We start from the raw sequence: 15,028 nt of genomic DNA, 5'->3' as shown, positions 1-15,028 counted from the left end.
TTATTCAAGTCACAATTTCACACTACTTTGCCCACCCCCCCCGAAAAAATTTCTGCGGACGCCGATGCACGTTGCGAATCAGTATTGGTACTACGATTATTATTACATGATCTGAAAAGTCACGTTTGTCCTTATCGTTAAGTAATCTATTATTAACCAGTAGGTTTTAGTTTCGCTTTCTTCGACACAGCCCTTACTCACTGAATAAATTTCCTATTATAAGAGAGAGGATATATTTACGCGGTTAACTTAATCTCGAACACGTCCTGTCACGAAGATTGTTGAATGAAAGCCAGTTCCCCCTTCTCGGAAGATTTTCGTGTATGACACATTGTCGTATAGCCTGGAATATTGGCTTAGTCAATGAACTCTTTTATACGCGCCCTTCTCTTCTTCCTGTACACTCCCTTTTCTCATTCACCCACTTGCTTTGTTTATCATACGTAGTTAAGAGTCTTCTTTGACCATGTAGTAAAAACCACAGAAATATGACAGAGAGAAAATACATAAATAATTACCAACAAAACCAACCTTTACTTTAACTTTTATAATAATCATATAAAAGGATATGGAAAGTGATCCGGATTTTATATATATATTTAATTTTTCTCAGGATAATGAGTTTTGGTTTCATTTTGCTTTTGCAAAACAGGAAACTAGAATAGGAAGTGTGGAAAGTAGTTTAATAGGTGAAGTAAATCGACTTGAAAAACCTGGAATTATACTTACTGAATAATGAAAACACTACAGCCTATTTGGATTTCACTTTGTTTCGATGTCGTGTCCAAAGGTTAAGCACGACATCTGTCGGATCTCTTGAATATATAACCAACTAGTGTGAATCAATTTTTGTGTCGTGTCGAAAACAAAGTGATGCAACTTTACGTAAACAATTGAACAGACACGTTAGTTATAGAAAAGTAAGTGAACACTCGAAGAAACAAAATATGCAGTAAACGAAAAAAGAATTTCTACGAAATTTGAATACGAAATCGGACGATATTTATTGTAAGCAGGCGCCATTATATGAATAATGTAACCAGCTTAAAGTTCTATTTAAATACTGATACCTAAAAGGCAAGGTAGGTGAAGACTGCTTCAAGAGTTCCAGAGAATCTAATGTAGCGAAAATATATAAGAGAATGAGTCCTAATGCATTTGAATGAACAATGTAGTGTTAATATTTACGAATAAAGTATACATGGAAAGGATATAGCAAAAACTCTTTGGCTAAGCCTTAATTTGATCGTATTATCTTGTAAAGGTGTTGTGAGTCTGTGTGGAAAATAACGTACCTTAAATTACCATTACATTAATAGAACTGAACTTTGCATTAAGATTGTATTACACTGTTTAGAAATAAATCTATAAGTATAAAACACATACAAAATCTAATTGTCATTCTTTCAGCCAAACACTGTTTCTATTTTTTATTTAATTACAAATTACAGCTTTTACAGTAAGGAATATTATTTTTAAACTATTTGTTTTAATTGTTTCTAAGTGATACTTTTATATAGAGAAACAGTATTTCTCTCTATTGCATTTTCGATATTCACTATATTTCTGAAAGAATTAGAGTAGCACACCTTGAAAGAAACATTTGTGTTTAGCCGCTGTGGACCCACCTTTCGGATCAACCAGGACCTGTTAATAAAGCACTCTTCCAAAAGGTGATACATAACTAGCGAAACAGACCACTCTTCTCCTCGAGAATGAGCTTCATGTTTATTAAAATATTTGCCTTTTATGTCACCTAGGTAACGTTCCAAAACTTTCCAAAGCGTTGAAAATGAATTCTGGGCTGATTATGAAAGTTACGTTCTAATGGACACTATGTGCGGTGTAGCATGGTGAAATATTATGTTGGAGAAGGTATGGTTCTTATCCATTGAATTGCATCAATATAGACAGTGCAACGTGACCCATAATGTCATAATACGACTAGCATTTATGGCTTGCTCAGCTTCATCAAACACGTCCATACCATAATAATATTCACACCACTCTTTACGTTTAGGATAGTTATATCCAAAGCATTAAATCAATAACTATCTATCAATGAGTGGTAACTATTAGTACTATTGTTGTGTTACTACTATTGTTATTTTACTACTGTTGTTGTTTTACTACTATTGTTGTTTTACTACTGTTGTTGTTTTACTACTATTGTTGTTTTACTACTGTTGTTGTTTTACTACTATTGTTATATTACTACTGTTGTTGTTTTACTACTGTTGTTGTTTTACTACTATTGTTGTTTTACTACTATTGTTATATTACTACTGTTGTTGTTTTACTACTATTGGTATATTACTACTGTTGTTGTTTTACTACTGTTGTTGTTTTTTAATGATCTTTATCTTAGTTTTGACACTTAAGAAAGGATGAAAACCAAATATCTTCCATTTACTGTTGCAAGGAAATGCTTACACATTCCAATCTGTTCGTGATAATTATTAGCACTGAGTCTCTACAATGTAGTGGATATTTTAACCTGTAATCCTATACCCTATAAGTAGGCAAAGAACGATTTATAACTTATAATTATAAGAAGAGTTTTATTGGTGGTGAAACATACTACATGTTCGACAGAACATTGGTCTGTCTTTCTCAGGTATGAACTAGTGATTTAGAGTAAACAATGAAAGTATAACAATATGCCACTCACACTATATCTACTATATCCAGTGCCGACGAGGCCTTTCATTCAATACCAGAACTCATTAAGCTGATTTTGATAAAAGCTCCTTTTCTCGCGTCATTTTAATTTCATCTGTCGGATTGTGGCATATGAAATTTTATGCAAATTTAATGGTTTTGAATCCATCAGTGCCCCGGTGCTTTTCATTGTATAATATATTTTATATAATGTAAGTATATATAAATCAATCAATAGTTCTAGTACTATGGATTACAATAATTGTAAATAGATGATCAAATCAACACTATGGAACAATAAGGAAATTAATATTGTAAGTATATAACATATACAGAAAATATCAAGTAAAGTTACATAAACTGTTTTTTTATTAAAATATTGGCAGTCTGATTGTACTTTGGCAAATCTATGCTACACAATTCATTAACCCTTATTGTTATTAATTAATACGTTATTTGTATACACGCATAAGCAATTAACTAATTAAAATCGATCTCCGATTATAATTGATATGTAATAAAACAAAACAATGAAAAAACAAATGTCAAAACAAAATATTTAGTGTGCAATGAAAGCAATAGCTAATAAAATATGTTACCATATATAAGACCTACCAAAATATTTGGTGTGCAATGAAACCAATAGTTATTAAAAAATGGTACCATATATAAGACCTACCATAATATATAGTGTGCAATGAAAGCAATAGTTATTAAAACATGTTTTCATATATAAGACCTACCAAAATATTTAGTGTGCAACGTTTGTTTGTTTTGTTTGTAATTAAGCACAAAACTACACAATGGGCTATCTGTGCTCTGCCCACCACGGGTATCTAAACCCGAATTCTAGCGATGTAAGTCCGCAGACATACCGCTGTGCTACTGGTGGGTTTGTGTGCAATCAAAGCAATAGTTATTAAAACATGTTACTATATATATAAGACCTACCATAATATTTAGTGTGCATTGAAAGCAGTAGTTATCAAAACATCGTACCATATGTATAAGGCCTAAGACAATGATGTGCTTAAGTTAATTCGCTAAAAATTGATGTTCATGCAAATAAAACACGTTTGTTTATACTTGAAGTTAATGGTGAAATTAACCCAGCTAAACTTTTCTTAGTAAGTCTTACCCTTTTTTACGTTCAAAATATTTTGAGCCAGTAAGTACTTGTATTATTTATAGAAACTATCGAATACGTATACATGTATAAAACTAAACCGATGTTAATAAGTTATGATCCATCCAAAAGACTGTACTTCTGAAACAAAGCAACAACGATATAAGGCAACGAACATGTATTTGTTCATGGCAAGGTTACTAAAACTGTCTGCTGCCTTCATTTGTTTGTTCATGGCAAGGTTACTAAGACTGTCTGTTGCCTTCATTTGTTTGTTCATGGCAAGGTTACTAAGACTGTCTGCTGCCTTCAATTGTTTGTTCGTGGTAAGGTTACTAAGACTGTCTGCTGCCTTCATTTGTTTGTTCATGGTAAGGTTACTAAGACTGTCTGCTGCCTTCATTTGTTTGTTCATGGTAAGGTTACTAAGACTGTCTGCTGCCTTCATTTGTTTGTTCATGGCAAGGTTACTAAGACTGTCTGCTGCCTTCATTTGTTTGTTCATGGTAAGGTTACTAAGACTGTCTGCGCCTTCATTTGTTTGCTCATGGCAAGGTTACTAAAACTGGCTGCTGCCTTCCTAATTTTAGCTGTCAAATAAAAGGAAGGCAACCAGCCGGCAGCAGCCGCCGCCTATTCTGAGGTTACACTTGTACAACGATTAGTGGGACTGACCGTCACATTAGATCGGCCCACGCCTGAAAGAGCAAGCATTTTTTAGCATAGGATTTTGATCCAGCGACCCGCAGATTGCATGTCGAGAGCCCTAATTTTCAAAGATCACAACACCTTTGTTCGAAACGTCTCTTATTCGAACAAAGTTTGCTGAAACACGATGAAAAGACACAAAACATAATACGTTTACAACACTAAAAATATATATAAGTTGACATATTTTTAAGGAACTCAACGCTAGTGTTTACTAGTCAAAATCCGAGTTGAAAATTATTTTACCATTAGCGAATCATATTCGCAGGAGTTTATTTCGCCAGACCATTATACTCGTTTAAAAAAAAAAATGGAATTTCAGGACAGGAGCTACTAGTTTGTTTTTCTTATGCAATATCCTTTACTCTCCATATTTCCTCGTTAACTATTTTTATGCTATTCAAAGAGAACCGCGCACCGTTAAATGCGCATTCCTTTACTTGTTAAATTAATACAGATACTAAGTGAAGAATAAGAAACCGCTCGTGTCGAGATGATTAGTCTTAATTAAAACACCATTAATCATAATCAATCTTCAAAAAACTTGCTTAATATTGCCTTCATTTAGAAGCTGGTGTTCTACTACAAGTTTTACACAAAATTAAAAATCTCCAGGGTTTTTACTGACACAGACAGATGGTAAATTATCTTGCGTTTTGTTGTTATTCTAGTTTTATGTCTCTGCGAAAGTCATGATGTGTGGAAGCAGAAAAAAAAAATGAAATTAGCAGTATTTATATGGGACATATCACGATATAATAAAATATAAATTATAACATGAGATATCAAAAGTATACTTTTTTACCACAAAATATTCTTCGCACTTTAATCTGTGGTTGAGGTATAAGGTAACAATCAATCTCTTAGTGTGGAGGCCTATCCTGGTGGTTAGGGCGCTCGACTCGCAATCTACGGGTCGTGGGTTCGAATCCCCGTCACTGAACATGCTCACTCTTTCAGCTGTGAGGACGTTAAAACGTGGCGGTCAACCCCACTATTCGTTGGTAAAAGAGTAGCCCAAGAGTTGGCGGTGGGTGGAGTTGACTAGTTGCCTTCCCTCTAATCTATCACTGCTAAATTAGGAACGGCTAGCGCAGATAGCCCTTGTGTAGTTTTGCGCAAACTTCTAAACAAACCACACCTAACCCTTAACGTGGAAGGTGGATAGTAAGGTGCTGTTGACCGGCTGCCTTCCTTCTGGTCAGTAGTTCAAAATTGAAGACTGCGACCTTAGTAGATTTCCATAATTACAAAATACAATAGTATACGTTCATTCCTTGAATCGGTAAAATGTAATAATAGAAAATGTTACTAATTACTATTAAAACTAAATGAAAAAGAATTAACTGCAACTGTTAGTTTCCGACTAATAAAATTGCATAAAAATACAGTTTTTGCTCGAAGCGCTTCCTTTTCGTGTCTTGACGAAGATTCTGGCGGGTGCCCAACTGGCACGGTTGAGTTGTTTTTTTTTCTTATACTGAAGTTTGTTTTAAATTTGGTCGTAAGTAGGTTTGTATGAAAGATAGCAGAATGGAAAAATTAAATTCTGCTTTTGAGTAACGCTGTCAGGAGAAATACGAAGTTTAATGTATGTAATATTTATTTACATATATCCAAGAAAGTTACAAATTATGTAGGGATTAGTTTCCATGCGCGTCATTAGAGAATACTTGTTAAGATACTATGATCTTTATACATATTAATCAGTAGTTTTCATGTGTTACGCCCCCCCCCCCCAGTGGCACAGCGGACTTACAACGCTAGAAACGGGGTTTCGATACCCGGGTGGACAGAGCACAGATAGCCCACTGGGTAGCTTTGTGCTTAATTGCAAACAAACCACGTGTTACGCTCTCTTCAGTAGTATCTGGTGGAACGAGGAAATCATTTTATTAGTGAGCGTTGTTTTCCTTGGAGATTTGCGTTCTGGAGTGCATTGTCAGGGATATTTTTCGTTGCAGTTGTAATGGAATATTTTTCGGCATGTTAAAATGCGTTGAGTGGGAAGCGACCAAGGCAATATTTCAAGCTAGTATTAAACAAAATGCTTCTTAAGAGGAAAGATAGCAACAAGAGATATTAAAACGAAACGAGAAAGAAAACACTGTCCGTAAGGCCTTGCTTAAAATATTGATCGCAGACTCCATATGCTGTTTTACCTCCACAGTTTCGCACTGAACAATGCGTCTCCGTTTTTTTTTTTTAATTCTTGGGGTCTTTTAACAAACATGTATTACCACAAACTGAATAGTTCATGTTGATGTCAAAGGTTGAGCATCCAGATTATATTTCCCAGTTAGATGGGATTCCAGTAAGATTCTCGAAACCACTTTGTTACAATTCTCGTTTAATGTGTGACTTCGATATATAACATAAGACACGTGTATTGTGAAATTATATTATCAGTTTGGGATCTTCCTCTACTCTTTCTTGCAGTTCCATATAAAGGATGTCTTTCCGCTCTTACGGCTGGCGTGGCCTGAGAGTCGCAGGTTCGAATCCTTTTCGCCGAATATGCTTGCCCTTTTAGTTTAGATGGCATTATAACGCGACGGTCAATCCCACTATTCGTTGGTAAAAGAGTAGCCCAAGAGCTGGCGAATGGTAGTGATGACTAGCTGCCTTCCTTCTGGTCTATCATTGCTAAATTAGGGACGGCTAGCGCAGATAGCCCTCGTTTAGCTTTTCGCGAAATCAGACGCTACTGTAATCAGCTTTATGATATTTTCCGCTCGGATTGCCCTTGTATCGAAACTTTATGAATGATTTTAGCTTTCTCTCGCTAGGTCTTCGAGAATATAATTCCATGGAGGGCGGAGTAAATGTTTTCATCTTTCTAATATACAATATTTATTTGTGTGTACAACACATATTTTACCAAACCAACTGGGCATTTCCTCAGAATCTTGAACAGGACAGATATATTGAACGACTCACTTCAGTGAGAAAACCTTGCTAGTAGGCACTTTGATGCTTTGCTCCGTCTTCAGAGCTAATCTGTGAGGTTGCTGTAAATCAAATGGAGAAGTTTAAAACAATCTCAACATTAATTGTTTGTTTTTTCAGAGTTTTTCTTTTGGAAAGTACATCTTATAACTGTAAAACAAAAACGTGTTTCGTACATGAGACGAAGATGCAATGTTTATAAATATAAAAACCTGATAGTAGTAAAAGGCAATAATAAACACTTTGTAAAAATGGTGTTGTAGTTGTTCTGCACTAAAATTTAAAAAATATGCAAACTATTCAATTATCTGTAAGATTGGAAGGTATTTCTAAATCATAAATTATTTATTGTTTTTAAGGTCAAATACGTGATGGTTAATGTTAAAGAGGTTTTTTTTTTTCGACAAATAAATATCATGTCAGGAATATGAACAAGACAGTGACAACACCCACAGGTTTAAAAGAATATTCATATATGAACATAAAATTATGACACAGATTTTTAATTGAAACCTGACCTGTATGTCGTGATGAAGTTACGCCTAGCGGGCCTCACGGTTAAGGATATGATAATTGATAAGAATGAAAACTCCAGAATGTACAGTTGAGTTTGACCTGGTTTGACCAGAACGGTGGTGCCTAGAGAGGCTTAATTAGGGTCACGAGGGTTGACTCTCAGAGTAAGAATTTATCTGTGTGCCAATAATAAACAATACAAACAATATATGTGTGTATGCACGTGTTCCTAACACACAACTGAGGGGAAAACATTGCATCATGTCAGCAATGCGAGTCAAAAGGTAATTAACAATACCCCTCCAAGAAGAACAGGTAGTTGTGCTATTTCTTCAGGGGTTCGACAAATTCATTCTGTCATTTCCTAGGTTTCAGATATTTTTAATTACCCGTTGAAGCTAAGGCAATTGTACACGTCTCCAAATCATTTTTCACACACTAAACAACGTGACCTTAAGACATGATTAGTTGGAATAGTATAAAAATAAAAATAATCATACTTCTGTTGCAGAATAGTAATAAATATTAAGAGTACGCTATTTTAAAGGATTATTTAAGCTGCTTAAAAAGTGGGAAAATAGTTCTTAAACTTGATAAAATATGACGTACGAAAACACAAACGGCTTGTCGCATTCAACGGGGTCTAAACAAAAGTATTTGTTTTATAATTATCCAATTTTATAATTTTTTTCATATTTTTTCTTATTTGTAATTTGTAAATAAATTGTTTTCATATTTATTTGTAAATAAATTGTTTTCATATTTGTTATATCACGAGCATACTACTGTATTCCAAGCGATTATTCCTCTTAACGGTCGTATTTGTAAGAAATAAGTATGAAACAATCCTACAGAAAGAAACATTATTCGAACATACTTTAGTATAAACAGTCCCCCAGTGGCACAGCGGTATGTCTGCGGACTTACAACGCTAGAATCCGAGTTTCGATACGCGTGGTGGGCAGAGCACAGATAGCCCGTTGTGTAGCTTATTGGGCTTAATTACAAACAACAACAACTAAGTAATCGAGTCTCCCGGTGGCACAGCGGTATGTCTGCGGACTTACAACGCTAGAATCCGGGTTTCGATACCCGTGGTGGGCAGAGAACAGATAACCCATTGTGTAGCTTATTGGGCTTAATTACAAACAATACTTTAGTGTCTAGAAACGAATAACTGTTTTGGTGTTTTAGAAAAACATCTTTGTGATCATATCTTTAATATTTAGTGTATTTCATTTTTATTGATAAATCAAAACATCTCCAAAACAGAGAAATATACATAGTACTGATTTCTTATGAATTTTTTAGAATTTAAAATGAAAGCGAAAACTAAAAAAAAAGTCCGAATAAAGCTGTTAAGAAATACGAATGTCCCTATCCCTAGCTTGAGTGAGTATTTTCTTTCTTCTTTGCTTAGAGTATATGACTTACTTACTTATTCTCTGTAAAATATTCGACTTTGGATGAGTGGCAAAACCTGACACTAACAAAAGGACTACATCTCATTTTCAGTCCTTATAAAACGGGTATTGTTTAATAAGAGCTCTAGATTGGTATCTAACGAATAAGTTAAGTCTCCAACATTTTATATAGATATGTCCTATTGTGTCTTTAGTACCGTTTTGATCTGTAGTGCCGTAACTAGTTTTTCGTTCTTTTATTTTAGTTTTATGATAGAAATATCATAAAATGCGAAAATGACGAATACATATATTGTAGAAGCTTTTTTTGAGGTCTCATAGCATTAAGTTAAACTATATGTGACATTCAGTGTCATCTGTACGAAACGGTTGTAGACGCTTCAAAGTAATGTGTAGATGGTGGTGATCAAAGACCAAAGATGGGTCGGTTTCGGATCAAATGATTTTCTTGTGTTCGCATGCAGAAATATTTTCAAATTTTGTAAATAAACTCTCAATTTTTTTTTATCTTCAACATTTAACTGATATATCACAGATATAGGTCTCTGGGTCCATTTTGTTTCGTAGTATTGTGTTTTTATTTCTACATTTTTTTGTCTTCAACATTTCACTGATATATCACAGATATCAGTCTCTGGGTCCATTTTGTTTCGTGGTATTTTGTTTTAATTTTTTTATCTACAATATTTCACTGATATATCACAGATATTAGTCTCTGGGTCCATTTTGTTTCTTAGTATTGTGTTTTCATTTTTTATCTTCAACATTTCACTGATATATCACAGATAAAGGTCTCTGGGTCCATTTTGTTTCGTGGTATTTTGTTTTCGTTATTCATTTTTTTATCTTCAACATTTCACTGATATGTATCACAGATATTAGTCTCTGTGTCCATTTTGTTTCGTGATATTGTGTTTTCATTTTTTTTATCTTCAACATTTCACAGATATTAGTCTCTGTGTCCATTTTGTTTCGTGGTATTGTGTTTTCATTTTTTTTATCTTCAACATTTCACTGATATATCACAGATATAGGTCTCTGTGTCCATTTTGTTTCGTGGTATTGTGTTTTCATTTTTACATTCTTCTTCTTCTGTCATGGTTATCAAGAAACATTGTTAAAAATTATGAAAGACGAGTTTGTTTGTTGTTCTTTATTTAAACTCAAACATTTTAGGGTTTTACTGTTATTCGATATAAAAGTAACAAAAGAAACGACAAAATGTGAATAACTTTAAGTTGACTTAGATTAAACCTGGAATAAATATTAAACATTTGCAATATCGTTAGTCAAGAATAAACGGCAAAGAATTATCTTGAACAAATTTTGAAGTCAAGCATTCAATATAAATACAATCGACATGATTTTAAGAGTCACTTATGTGTGTGTGTGTCAATACAAATGTTTCAAAACGTCTTGACTGAATACGAACACGTATTTTTTTAGATAGTTAAGTGGATTATAACCTGAACCTTTACTCCATTTCTGGTGTTTTTGCTCACTGGAAAGTTTTAAAAAGTATTTTTAGCTCATTTACGGCGAGGGCCAATACACTAGACTACCTAAACAGGGCAACATAAAATAAACAGTTTTAGATGTACAGCGATTTTTCGTTTTGTAGCAGCAAATGATCAAGTACATATTAATGTATGAAAGGTTAATAATTCAAGAAGACACAAAATATAATGTCAACAAACTAAATGAAATCACTAAATGTTGTATATTTTAAGAAAGAGCAAATCAGTGCAGATATCTCACAAGGACAAAGAAAGCCAATCAGCACAGAGATCTTACAAGGACAAAGAAAGCCAATCGGCACAGAGATCTCACATGGACAAAAAAGCCAATCGGCACAGAGATCTTACAAGGACAAAGAAAGCCAATCGGCACAGAGATCTCACATGGACAAAAAAGCCAATCGGCACAGAGATCTCATAAAGACAAAGAAAGCCAATGGCGCAGGGAACTCACAAAGACATAGAAAAAACAAAAAACAAACGGTACAAATATCTCCCAAAGACAAAGAAAGCCACTCAGTACAGAGATTTCACAAAGACAAAGAAAGCCAATCGGCAGAGAGATACCACAAAAACAAAGAAAACCAATCAGCACAGTGATCTCACAAGGAACTTAGTCAATCAACATAATCTCATATTAAAACTAAGTCAGACGGATAAACGTGTTATATATATATTGTATATTGTAACTAAACAGTAAAAAAAAGTCAATTATTCACTTTCAGCAGGATGAATTTGCTCCTGTTCTGCTATTTTTTCAATTATAATAACTGTGATGGAGCTACCTCTAGCTAGCTATAAGTAGCTCATTGAATGTCACCCACTATGTTTTTTGTTTGATTGATACTCTATGATAGTTATCGACTTCTCCAGTGGAATAAACGAAATGTTATAACAATTTCGGTTATAAGGCAGAAAACGTGATCGAGTTGATTGTTAGATGAATAACTATAGGATTAACTCATCACCAACTCTCTTGTGGGTTTTCTTTTGGGTGCATTAATTGGTGGAAAGTCCATTGGAATACAGTTGAAAATATCCCAGAAAACATTAAATGTAATGTTACCAAGATTAATGTCCTCACTTTAAATGTATATATTTATAGCAATCCATTAATTTCTCTACTGTGTATTTATCTATTACTCGTATTGTTTATTTATAATTATGCACAAAGCTACACAATGGGCTATCTCTGCTTTTCTAGCGTTGTAAGTCTGTAGACATGCCGCTGTGTCACTGGGGGGCGTATTACTCGTAATATTGCTAGTGCAGTGTCATTGCAAAAGGCTCGCAATTAGTTTCAGAGCAAACAAGACGTCAACTACATTTTGTAGGTATGAATATATATTTAATGAAGTATTTTATTGAGATACGCTATACCTTTTTCTTACAACCTGAACGGTGTCTTATATGCTACACGAGCCAAACAGCCAGGTCAGATATTCCAGTGTTCTAGATTAGAGCCTCTAACCAGTTAACCGAATAGTCAGATTGACTGTCACTTTTATAACATGCCTTGAGGTGAACGTGTACAACCATGGAAATTCTGGATTGGAGCCCAGTAGGATAACCACTGGGCCACTCCCGGACCATTTGAATTCAGGATCGTAAATATTAATTCCATCGTGATAACGGAAAATAGAGAGAGTTAGGTTCACTCGAAAAGATCTGCCTGAGGAGTAGACTAATAATACATACATTTGCATCTTCTAGTGCAAACGTAGTAATCTTCCATTGCAAAATCAGATAATTGTATCTCTTATGTAGGTTAGACTAAATCAAAAATAAACCTTCATTAATAACAATAATTATAGGATTGAAAAGACTGATAAAGATATTATGTCAGAAATAAGTTATGCTCTTGTTGCTTTACTGATTAGTAAAATAATACTTTCATGTCTTATTAACTAATAAACAATTTCTAAAACCCAATAAAACAATGTTTAAGTTGATTTGGGGAATAAAAGATAAATCTACCTAAAGGTTAAAAGTAATTTAATTTTAAAAGCTTTTTTCAGATGTTATTAGATGATTAGGACCCTTGACTCGGAATCTGATGATCGCGGGTTCGAATCACCTTCCCACCAAACACAGGGGCGTTATAATGTGACGGTCAATCTCACTATTCGTTGGTAAAAGAGTAGCCCAATAGTTGGCGGTGGGTGGTGGTGATGACTAGCTGCCTTCCCTGTAGGCTTTCACTTCTAAATTATGGATGGCTAGCGCAGATAGTCTTCGTGCAGCTTTGCGCGAAATTCAAACCTGATGTTATCACTAGCCCTTATTTCTTTTATTCATCTCCTTTGCAAATATATATATTTATATACATCCATGTACCCTCTTAGTATTATTTGTTTGGCATACATGTCTCTAAGACAGAGAAATTTTAAGTTTTCTGATGTGATATTATATTTCTGATCGAGGGTAAAATTTTAGAGTAAGCAATATAGTTCAAAACAGCTATGTTTAAAATTTGTTATACGTCCAGTACGATGAAATTTCAATTTTATCCATATTTAACAACAATAAAAAGGTTTCTACATCTTGCAGGTTTATAAGTGGAGAATTAAACGTTCATTGAAAAACTAAACAAACAAAATTAAAACTTATCTTATATTTTACCTTTTTATATATTCAAAGCACAACTTTTAATAAATTTTGTATCTACTTTTCAGAAGAAAACTAAAAATCAGTCTGAATGAGTCTTACTTCTTACTTATAAAGATTATAAGTTATTGTTTCGTCAGTTGAACATTCACAGTGTTAATGACCAATAATATTCTCAAAGATGTTAAACGAGACGTTTTATTTCTGATGGAGAATTTGGTTGTCTGTTTTGTTTTTATCTGATTATAAGTTTCTAATTATTTTCTTTGTATGTCTGATTTCACCGACTTTTATCATTATTGCAATTCACGCTCCGCTAGGTTATCATTAATATCATTTGACTGTTCATTTTGGTTGAGTAGGTTTACAAGTCAATAGCAAATACACGTCATTACTACTACTACTACCACTGGAGAAAAGAACGCTTCCTTAGGATGATAAAGTAAAGATAACTATGGTTTGGAACTATGAAGGTTTAGCATGTGATGGCTACGCCAACGTTTTATAATTTACGGAATCAAAAGTCTATACATCTCTAGGACTGTCTTTAGATTTTCTTAAGAATTCAAAAAAGGACGAAATTTTTTTAAAAATGCTTCCTTTATCAGTGAGTTAATGGTTTGGATTTTTTCAGAATTTCGCGCAAAGCTACACGAGGGCTATCTGCGCTAGAGGGAAGGCAGCTAGTCATCACCATCCACCGCCAACTCTTGGGCTACTCCTTTACCAACGAATAGTGGTACTGACCGTCACATTATAACACCCACACGGCTGAAAGGACGATCATGTTTGGTGGGACAGGGATTCGAATCCGCGACCCTCAGATTGCGAGTCGAGCGTCCTAACCATCTGGCCATGCCGGGCCCATCAGTGAGTTAAATACATTAAACATACTAAGTTCGATAGATTTAACATATACGGATACAGTATAGACGGAAAGTTGTTGATTAGCTTCGTTTTTGCTTGTTTGTCTGTATAGCGAAAAGCTATCCAATAGGCTATTTGCACTCTGGCAACCGTGGGGAATCGAACTCCGGATTTTATTGTTGGAAGTCTGTAAACTTACAACTGATCCACCGGAGGACTTTAGTGATTCAAAAAACATCTTCAAAGAATGTGTCTGTTTCATGTTGCTGCATTGAACGCGATAATGTGACATAGACCCAGATTTACTTTTGCTGTTATGCGAACGGTGTTGGAATACGTCACATTTGAACAGCTACTTTGAATAAAGAATACCTTTTCTCTTAAATATTCATGTGACATTTTTCGATCTTCAAGAGAATTGTTAGCGAAACGCACGTATCTCAGATTTTCCGATCAGATCTCATTATATTGATTTTTATATGCTTTAATATTATCCGTTTTGGAGGTTGTTATAAGTTGCCATAGTTAACAGAAAAAGAAATATTAAAAAGAATCACAGGCTTGTCAAAAACACCTATAGCACAGGCATTGTATTATGGAGAGTCATATTTGGTAATAAAATGAGCTTTTTTTCATATTTTTTTATAAAATCA

Source organism: Limulus polyphemus, unplaced genomic scaffold (assembly GCF_000517525.1).
Source record: "Limulus polyphemus unplaced genomic scaffold, Limulus_polyphemus-2.1.2 Scaffold322, whole genome shotgun sequence".
Lineage (NCBI taxonomy): Eukaryota > Metazoa > Arthropoda > Merostomata > Xiphosura > Limulidae > Limulus > Limulus polyphemus.
The sequence above is the reverse complement of the archived record's forward strand: the minus strand, read 5'-3'. Positions refer to the sequence as shown.